The 10,451-nt window shown below is 36.1% G+C and overlaps 1 pseudogene; it reads right to left on the minus strand.

The window, feature by feature from the left end:
* Nucleotides 1-6,730: 6,730 nt before the first annotated feature.
* LOC128640519 (protein ZBED8-like) lies at nt 6,731-8,558 on the minus strand (annotated as a pseudogene).
* Between the last annotated feature and the right edge of the window lie 1,893 nt (nt 8,559-10,451).

The following is a 10,451-nucleotide window of genomic DNA, read 5'->3' on the forward strand; positions in this document are numbered from 1 at the left end:
AAAAACAAAATCACAAAGCACATCAAAAACATATGAAAATAAAGTATGACACTCATATATACACTTTTTATTAAAAAATATATCATTTTAATATTGATGAAAAGGATGAAAAGGGATATGGTAAATGTCAAGGTGTTTGACTGGAAAGGGCTCCAATGTATATGTACAGTATCTCACAAAAGTGAATACACCCCTCACATTTTTGTAAATATTTAATTATATCTTTTCATGTGACAACACTGAAGAAATGACACTTTACTACAATGTAAAGTAGTGAGTGTACAGCCTGTATAACAGTGTAAATTTGCTGCCCCCCGCCCCTCAAAATAACTCAACACACAGCCATTAATGTCTAAACCGTTGGCAACAAAAGTGAGTACACCTATAATTGGAAATTTCCAAATTGGGCCCAATTAGCCTTTTAACCTCCCCGGTGTCATGTGACTCGTTAGTGTTACAAGGTCTCAGGTATGAATGGGGAGCAAGTGTGTTAAGTTTGGTGTTATTCCTCTCACACACTGTCAGAAAAAAATGTGCAAATATTGTACCTTTAGGGGTACAACAGCTTGTCACTGGGGCAGTACCCTCAAAGGTACACCCGCTGTACCCTTTAACATGGGTACAAATTGGTACCCTTGTAGATTGTACCTTTCAAATTCTTGTGGTATGTACCTCAGGTGACTAGATTGAACCTCAGTGCTATGGTAGTGGTACCATATTGTAAACACACACAACCCACGCCGCTGCAGATCCGGAAGTCCTGACGTCACAAATGAGTGGAGGTGGGCTAACCCAGCAAGTAGGCAGCGGGGGTGCTAGCTGTAAAACGGCCAGTGAAGCCGTGTAAAAATTTCAAATAGGAAAAACAGCAGCACTTAAAAAGGAATCAGAGGGATAGTATAAAAATATATTCCATCTTTATTAAACATCAATTTAAAAACGGTACAAGGTTAGCAAACGCCCTAACTAGTTTTGTGCTCTGTTGAGCACTTAATCATAGGGTAAGTTTGCTAGGTGCACACTCCCTATTTAAAGGGAAAGTGCACCTGTTGATAAATCAATTCATCAATAAAAAAAAACAGTACAATAGTATCTAAAAATATATACAACAAAATTGTTATTTCTTAAATACACTGGAAAACAAGAACAATAAACAATGAAAAAATAAAAAAATGAAAAATTTGATTGCACAGTGAAACAAAAACCTCTTCAGAATTTTTGTGAAGTATGCTGAATATATTATAAATGTTTGTTATTTATGGAGAAAAGCATCTGAAATACCATGATCAATTATACCAATGGCATAAAAAAAACAGAGAATATGTGTACAATATCACCCATATATAAATGTACCCCACAATAACTAAAAAAAAAAACAACTATTACCTCTGATTCCTCTTTAAGTGCTGCTGTTTTTCCTATTTGGTACCATATTGTACCCTTAAAAATGGTGCAAATCTGGCCTTTTAAGGGTACTGCCCCAGTGACAAGCCCTTTGTACCTCATGATGGCAAATTTGTACTCAATACAGCATATTACTAATACTGTTCCATTACATTTATTATATAACATTCAAAAATGCATTAATTTAATGTGTACTTTTTTCAGACAGTATTACAATAGCCAAACTGCGGTTTTAATAAAGTTTGGATACTGTAGCCGTATAGAAAATCCAAAGAATGCTATGCTACAGAACCACCTGAAAGAACCAGGCTAAACCAGTTCCAAAAAGAGCTACTCAACATGTTTTGTATCACTCTGTACTAAACTCTAAAAACACCCCATTTAATTTAGGGTGACATGCCACATAAAACATAAATATATAGAAAACATCATAATAATAAAATATAACAACTCTATCAAAAAGAAGGGAGATTCGGGGGAGGGATAAACGATAAAACTCACAACCATACATTGAATTGTCACTCTATGCAAAATATATGCAAATTAGTCTATTTCCCCAGTACACATTTTGGTGATGAACCTTCTACCAATAGATTGCACTATGGCGTGTTACCCAATGTCCATGTATGTGACTCGTGAACGGTTACAATTTTTTTTTTTTTTTTTAAACTGGTTCTTTAACAGCTCTTGTTTAAAACAAAAAAAAATCTTTGTAATTTTAGTTAATACATTTGCTTTATGTTTAAGAGTTAACATCTTGATGCTCTAAATATAAACATTAAAATATTAAGTGCTTGTTTACTATTTAGAACCAGCAACACAGTATCATTGAATATATGGGTCATTAAAGGGACATGAAACCTTAAAATTTTCTTTCATGATTTAGGTAGAAAATACAATTTTAAACAACTTTCCAATTTACTTCTATTATCAAATTTGCTTCATTCTTGTGGTATCATTTGTTGAAGGAGCAGCAGTGCACTACTGGTTTGAAACTAAACACATAGGTAAGCCAATGACAATCGGTATATATTTGCAGCCACCAATCACCAGCTAGAACCTAGGTTCTTTGCTGCTCCTGAGATAACAAGAGAAGGAAGCAAATTAAATAATAGAAGTTAATTGGAAAGTTAAAATTGCATGCTCTTTCTAAATGATGAAGGAAAAAATTTGGGTTTCATGTCCCTTTAAGTATTTTTTTTGCTTTGCCCGCTTCGTGCATATTACCAACAACGATTGAATATAATTATTTTCTGTACAACATGTATGTTGCATTGATTTTGGGTGACTGCCAGTTATGTGAATATGAATAATTTAGGTGTACAAATAATATGGACTTGCAGGGTTTGGCAGCCTTGAACCACCCATCCCCCTCAACCTTTTAGTCACACAAGTAATTGTACCTTTTTGGGGGGATTGAATGGTACAGACATGGACCCTTTGACAGTTGGAAACATATTTGTACCTTATTTACCACTAAATGGTACAAATTAGTTCCTTAACGTGCAATTATGATCCATTGAGGGTACAACCACAGCAGTTGTACCCTAAATGTTCACAAATGGACCCCAACTGTACCCTTTTTTCTGACAGTGCACTCTCTCATACTGGTCACTGGAAGTTCAACATGGCACCTCATGGCAAAGAACTCTCTGAGGATCTGAAAAAAAGAATTGTTGCTCTACATAAAGATGGCCTAGGCTATAAGAAGATTGCCAAAACCCTGAAACTGAGCTGCAGCACGGTGGGCAAGACCATACAGCTGTTTCACAGAACAGGTTCCACTCAGAACAGACCTCGACATGGTCGACCAAAGAAGTTTAATGCATGTGCTCAGCGTCATATCCAGAGGTTGTCTTTGGGAAATAGACGTATGAGTGCTGCCAGCATTGCTGCAGAGGTTAAAGGGGTGGGGGATCAACCTGTCAGTGCTCAGACCATACGCAGCACACTGCATCAAATTGGTCTTCATGGCTGTCGTCCCAGAAGGAAGCCTCTTCTAAAGATAACTCACAAGAAAACCCACAAACAGTTTGCTGAAGACAAGCAGACTAAGGACATGGATTACTGGAACCATGTTCTGTGGTCCGATGAGACCATGATAAACTTATTTGGTTCAGATGGTGTCAAGCGTGTGTAACGGCAACCAGGTGAGGAGTACAAAGACAAATTTGTCTTGCCTACAGTCAAGCATGGTTGTGGGAGTGTCATGGTTTGGGCCTGCATAAGTGCTGCCGTCACTAGGGAGCTACAGTTCATTGAGGGAACCATGATTGCCAACATGTACTTTGACATACTGAAGCAGAGCATGATCCCCTCCCTTCGGAGACTGGGCTGCAGGGAAGTATTCCAACATGATAATGACCTCAAACACACCTCCAAGACGACCACTGCCTTGCTAAAGAAGCTGAGGGTAAAGGTGATGGACTGGCCAAGCATGTCTCCAGACCTAAACCCTATTGAGCATCTGTGGGGCATCCTCAAATGGAATGTGGGGGAGCGTAAGGTCTCTAACATCCACCAGCTCTGTGATGTAGTCATGGAGGAGTGGAAGGGGACTCCAGTGGCAACCTGTGAAGCTCTTGTGAACTCTATGCCCAAGAGGTTTAAGGCAGTGCTGGAAAATAATGGTGGCCACACTAAATATTGACACTTTGGGCCCAATTTGAACATTTCCACTTAGGGGTTTACTCACTTTTGTTGCCAACGGTTTAGACATTACTGGCTGTGTGTTGAGTTATTTTGAGGGGACAGCAAATTTACATTGTTATACAGGCTGTACACTCACTACTTTACATTGGAGCAAAGTGTCATTTCTTCAGTGTCACATGAAAAGATATAATAAAATATTTACAAAAATGTGAGGGGTGTACTCACTTTTGGGAGATACTGTATATATATATATATATATATATATATATATATATATATATATATATATATATTATTTTTTTTTAAATGTACTGTATTGTATTTGCACTCTCACCGAATGTCTCCTGCTGCTGTTTGAAATTTAACACATAACCTCTACTGTATATAAAGCACTCACTGGTCTTGAGTCACCTGTAAAAAAATATGCTATATTAAAACATTTAGGGCTAGATTAAAAGTGGAGAGGTATTTAGTGCTCCCGCTCGAGCATTAACTTCGCAAGAAGTAAGCTTTTTGAGCACATTGAGTAGCGCTCATATTACAGATTGAAAGTAAAAAGTTAGCGTGCAAGCAAAACCTGACGCGCGCTAACTACAGGACCTCCTATATCGGGACGGTGCTAATGCATTGGCTTCATAGACTTCAATAAAGAGCATAGAAGAAAAACTAACACTTATTGCTCACATGCTAACCCAACAGGAGTTATTAATATTGCACATAATAATAATATATATCTGTATATACCTATACTTGTATATCTATTCCCATACATATATTGGTACAGACATCATATATATTATATATATATACATATACATATATACATATATAGATAAATAGATAGATAGATAGATAGATAGATAGATAGATAGATAGGGAGATAGATAGATAGATAGATAGATAGATAGATAGATAGATAGATAGATAGATAGATAGATAGATAGATAGGGAGATAGATAGAAATATATATTTAATAATACAAATTATATATTTTTTTTCTATGTGAAAAACATAGGAATGCAAAATATGCGTAACGGATCTTGCACTTTAGGTCTAACGAGATATCCGGTTAACACACATGAAACTTAGTTCTTAACCTGCTTCATGGAAATATATAAATATAACATATTAAAAAAAATTTTTATTAAACATTATTATGGATACTGTAATTTTTTAAAAAAATTATTCATATAGGTAGCAGATTGAATGCACGTTAAAAGTTACCATCCTAGCAGTAAGTAAGTTTTATCATTTTTTTTTCTTTGTTTTTTGGCAAACAAGTATATTGAAAAAAAAATCTACTTTTTTGTCATATGCTGTACATGGTTGCATTTTGCTGTAATTCCTCACTATTCCTCTAACCCTACACACAGAGATATAAGCTGAACTCATTTGTGCAGCTAACAAAAAAATAAAAAATGTACTAGTCTTCCTGGCTCAATCACTGGATGCCCATCCTAAAGGTTTACTGGTCTGTTGCTAAATGATTGCATAAAATAGGGCAGATATTAAGTTTACTTTATGGTGTATATTAAAATTATGCCCCTATGAACTGTTGCACTGAAACACTTACAGATACAGCTGTGAGCAAACTTCAAAATATAAAATGACAAACACTCAAGGTAATTTTACACTTAAAGGGACAGTACACTGTAAAATTGTTTTTCTATAAATGTATTTTAAATGACTTGTTATACCAACTGCAGAGTATAAAATATTTGAGAAATTGCATTTTTGGGTTTATTTGTGTATCTGAAGTAGCTGGTTTTGTGCTTTGAAACCACAGCCTATTACAATGGGTTGAGCTTCAGCTAATATCAGATCTCATTATGTTATCAGTTTTATGTACACACACTTGCTTCCTTATCTTATATTTGTCTGAAACACCAACTCAATACATAGAGAGAACAATGGAAAATTATCATTTTATTACTTAACTATCATGCCCCCCACTGAGGGTGTAATCTCTTCTGCTGGCTGTGTTTACTTAGGCTTGTCAATAGCGTATACACCAGTATCAAAACTTTCAGTATAGGTTGGGAAACCACAAGCTAAATCAGCTATTTCAAATGCTGAAATATGAGTAAAGGAGCTACTTGCAACCAATTTAATACACTCTAGCAGGTAAAAAGGATCATTGGGAATAATTTAAAGGGGAGAAAGTTTTTGGGTGAACTGTCCCTTTAACTCTAAAGAAATATAAAACACCATACAATGACAAACGTTTTCTGCAAAAGATAACATATTGATTAAGGTCCGTATGGTCCCAACGTCGTCAGCATGGAGAGATCTCGCAAAATCTTTTTGGGATTTATTTATGACCTTGTAAAGTAATGTAGGAGTCTCTGTTTCACATAAAGATCACTACATAGCAACACAGACATTTCTCAAGATAAAATTTGTGTTTCTAACATAATTTTAGGGACTTCTCCATACTGATGAGATGCCTTAGATCAGCGGTTTTCAACCTCTCTAGTGCCGCAACCCTTTGATAAAATTTCCAAAGTTGTGGCGACCCCTAACAATATCGAATTAAACTTTATTTATTTTTTATTAATTGTGTATTGGACTGTATTTACATTGTAAAATCATTGTAAAATATTAAAACAAAGCGTAACAACGGTAACATAACAGTCTTAATTAGACACCACAAATCAAAAAACTTACTTAAGCGTCAGTGCGAAGGCTGGGGTTGCTTCTTTCTCACTAGATCAGAAATTCTCGGGGCAGTCTTTGCAAGAGCACAACGAAGATCATCACCTGCATCAAGTCTACTTGTGTATTTAGACTTGATAACCAACAAGCTTGAAAAGCCTGTTTCACAAACATATGTTGTTGGAAATGGAAGAAGAAGGCGCAACACAATCTCTGACAGAACAGGATATGACTGCAAACACTTGATCCAGAACTCATTAACTGTCATTGAAGAGAAATACATTTTTGGTTCATCGCTGGTAATGAGTTCAATAAACTCCTCTTGTGCATTCTCCAGAACATCTTCAACTTTGACTGTGAATAGACTTCTAGCAAGTGCAAACGGGGTGTCAGGTAAGTTTGGAAAGTATGATGAAATTTCGTCCGCAAGCATTTGCAAGTGTTCTTTGACAGAAATTATCATTGTGATCCATTTGTGAAGTTCAATGGCATTTTCCTCAAAAAAGCAGATAAGTTGGGCAACATGTACTGAAAATTCTATTTTCATCCAATTTTTTTTTTGCCAAAGTTGAAGTTTAATTTGGAATGATCGGATCTTTTCAGACAAATCAAGGCATGTTGCATTTGGTCCTTGAAGTGATAAATTTAACTTGTTCAAGATTGCAAAGATGTCAACCAAGTAAGCTATTTTCTGCTGTTCATTTTCATTGCTGAAAAGTGCTTCGAACTGCGGTTTTGCTTTCTGATTTAAAAAACGTTTTTAGTTCATCACCGAGAACAAAAACACGTTTTATAACTTTTCCTCTTGATAACCATCTCACATCAGTGTGAAATAACAGAACATTATTGGATGCATCCAATTCATTACACATTTCGACTGTTTAAAGCACTTGTTTTTACAAAATTGACGGCACTTACAACTCTTTCATTACTTCTTGTAACTCTTCTGGCAGCGTCTTCGTTGCTAACATTTGTCAATGAATCATACAGTGAGTTCCGATGGCTTTTGGTGACTCATTTAATACCAAACGTTGAAATCCAGACCGACATCCTAGCTTAGCTGGAGCACTGTCTGTACAAACACCACAAACCTTTTCCCAAGAGATCTCATGCTTTTCCAGAAATTAGCCAAGTGTGTCAAATACATCACACGCAGTAGTTGTCGTTTTAAGAGGTTTGCAAAAAAGAAACTCATCTTTAAAGTAGCCATCATTAATAGTCCTCACGTAAACCAGAAATTGAGAACAGTTTTCAACATCTGTAGATTTATCCAGCTGGATGCTAAATATTCCAAGTGGAGCAGATTTCATTTCCTGGATTACCTGATGAATAATATCAGCAGACATATCATCTATTCTTCTGTTGACAGTGTCATTAGATAAGGAAATTGAACTTAATTTCGTAACAAATTCGGCTCTAATCATAACTCAAGCAATGTCTTTGACTGCTGGCAACAGCAATTCCTCGGCAATGGTGTGAGGTTTCTTAGCTTTGGCGATTCTGAGAGCCACCAAATATGAAGCTTCAACGGCTGCTAGGTTTTGCTGGTTGTACTTGCCGCCAGTATCAAGTCTGCTTTTCTTGACACCATCAGCCTTGTTTTTAAAATACTGGGTACCCTTTCCAGCAAAGCTTGGATGCTTGTTATCAAAATGACGCTTCAGTTTGTTGGGCTTCATAGAACTTGATTACAAATAACACATTGCGGTTTCTCAATTCCTGCTGCAACTATTGAATTAAAACCACACTTTAAAAAAATATTCACTATATTTTCTTTTCTTAACCGTCTTCTCGCCATGATCCATTATCATTGGCTCACTAATAAAATGTTTCTTTATGGCAGCCATAATGCATAAAGTTTATGCTTAGGATCTTGATCTTTATGCTTAAAAAATGTACTTTGTAAGTCCCTGCAACGGCGTGCAGTTCGATATACCGTAATCATCAAACAGCGATGTAATCATAACGTTCCTATTTTTAACGTTTACAATACATTACATTATTATGGTGTAATGTATTGTAAATGTAAACCGTTAAAAATAGGAAAGTAACAAGAATTGAATTGTTTGAGGTATGATTAAATTGTCTGCCAACATATGACAATTATAGTAAGAAACTACTAAATTACAAAAAAAAATATTTGTGATGGTTTTAGGCGACCCCTGGCAAATCGCCATTCGACCCCCGACAGGGTCGCGACCCACAGGTTGATAACCGCTGTCTTAGATCATCTCAACTGAATGGAAAGCTTTTGAATATCAGGCCCTCAGTGTGAAAGTTTTCAGAACAGAGTAATATGTTTTCTGCATTTGATTTTCAAACTCCAATCCCTACTTTCCAGACTTGTTAGTGTAGAAAAAATAAGGCCTGCCATTGTCATTTAAAAAAAATGTATTATTTTGCAATTCCTTCTCTGATAACCTTTGCTGAGGCTGATTAGGGACATATATGTAGCAGGTTTAGCCTTGTGAAGTCTGCAGTGTGTAATTCTTAATCTCAGAAATTAAAAACACACAGTTTTTAAGATTAAATGCAGGAAAAGAGGTCAAAATAAATAATGAAAATATATCACAATGTTTTGTTTTATTTTTACTTTGCATATTTAAGTATTGTATACTACAATCACACAGTCTTTATCTCGCTTTAAAGTGCATTGTACTAACACAACCATGTCAAACCCCAGGTTTAAAGGCTTAAAACCATCATTTGCATGCAGTCATTATGATTCTCACCTGGATTCCCCAATAGATATAGGGAAATCCAGTTTTCTTTAGTTGCTGTCAAACAGTAGAAATGTATAACTGTGCTTGATTGCAAGAGAGGCTTAAAGGAACATAAAACCATTATTTTTCTTTCATGATTCAGATAGAACATACAAATTTACAATTTCTTATATTATGAAATGTTCCATGTTATCTTGAAAAGCAGGGAGGTAAACTCAGGAGCGTGCATGTGTCTGCACCACTATATGACAATAGTACATTAGCAAGAGCAGTAGATGGCAGCACTATTTCAACTATTTTTGTCTTGAACTTCCTCTATGCCCTTTCTCACACACTGAATTTATTTTCTGCATAAAGCCTACGAGTTGTTCTGGTAGAAACCTTAACAAAGTCAGACTCTGTACAATATCACATCACTTGTTCATCTCACTGTTCTGCTCAGTACCCAGGGGTCAAGCGGAAACACATGGAAACAGAGTTCCTGCACTATTTTTGCAGGAGGAACTAAGTTCCTTCTGGACAGAGAACAGAAACGCTTCAGTAAACACTGCTGCTGCTGGTGGGAGGAGCTGGAGCACAGTCTGGTTAGAGAGATAGTGAGATTGTCTAGTAATGGGCAGTGACACTTCCTACAACACACTAAATTTAAGACTGTCAGTGGGCCTGTCTTGGTGAGTGCCCACACTTTTTTTTGTAGGACTTGAACCCTGTCAGTACCTACACACATTTTGCATCATTGTTATTTCTAGGTTGTCCTTTTGCCATCAGTTATCGTCCAGCTGCATTTTGCTAAAGGTTCCTGGAAAGGAATGTATCATTGGGTTTTATAGTTTTCACAAGAGTAGATTTTGTATGTTTAATTGATTTGTTTGTGATCATAGCTACTGGGAAACAGTTTGTTCAGTCACATGGTAAGAACAGAGTGATAAAACAGGTCTATGTACAATCATATACTCTTAGATCAGGGTATATTACATTTGCTACTATATTTAAATCATATGGTCCTTTCATACACTG

Source organism: Bombina bombina, chromosome 9 (genome assembly GCF_027579735.1).
Source record: "Bombina bombina isolate aBomBom1 chromosome 9, aBomBom1.pri, whole genome shotgun sequence".
NCBI classification, from domain to species: Eukaryota; Metazoa; Chordata; class Amphibia; order Anura; family Bombinatoridae; genus Bombina; species Bombina bombina.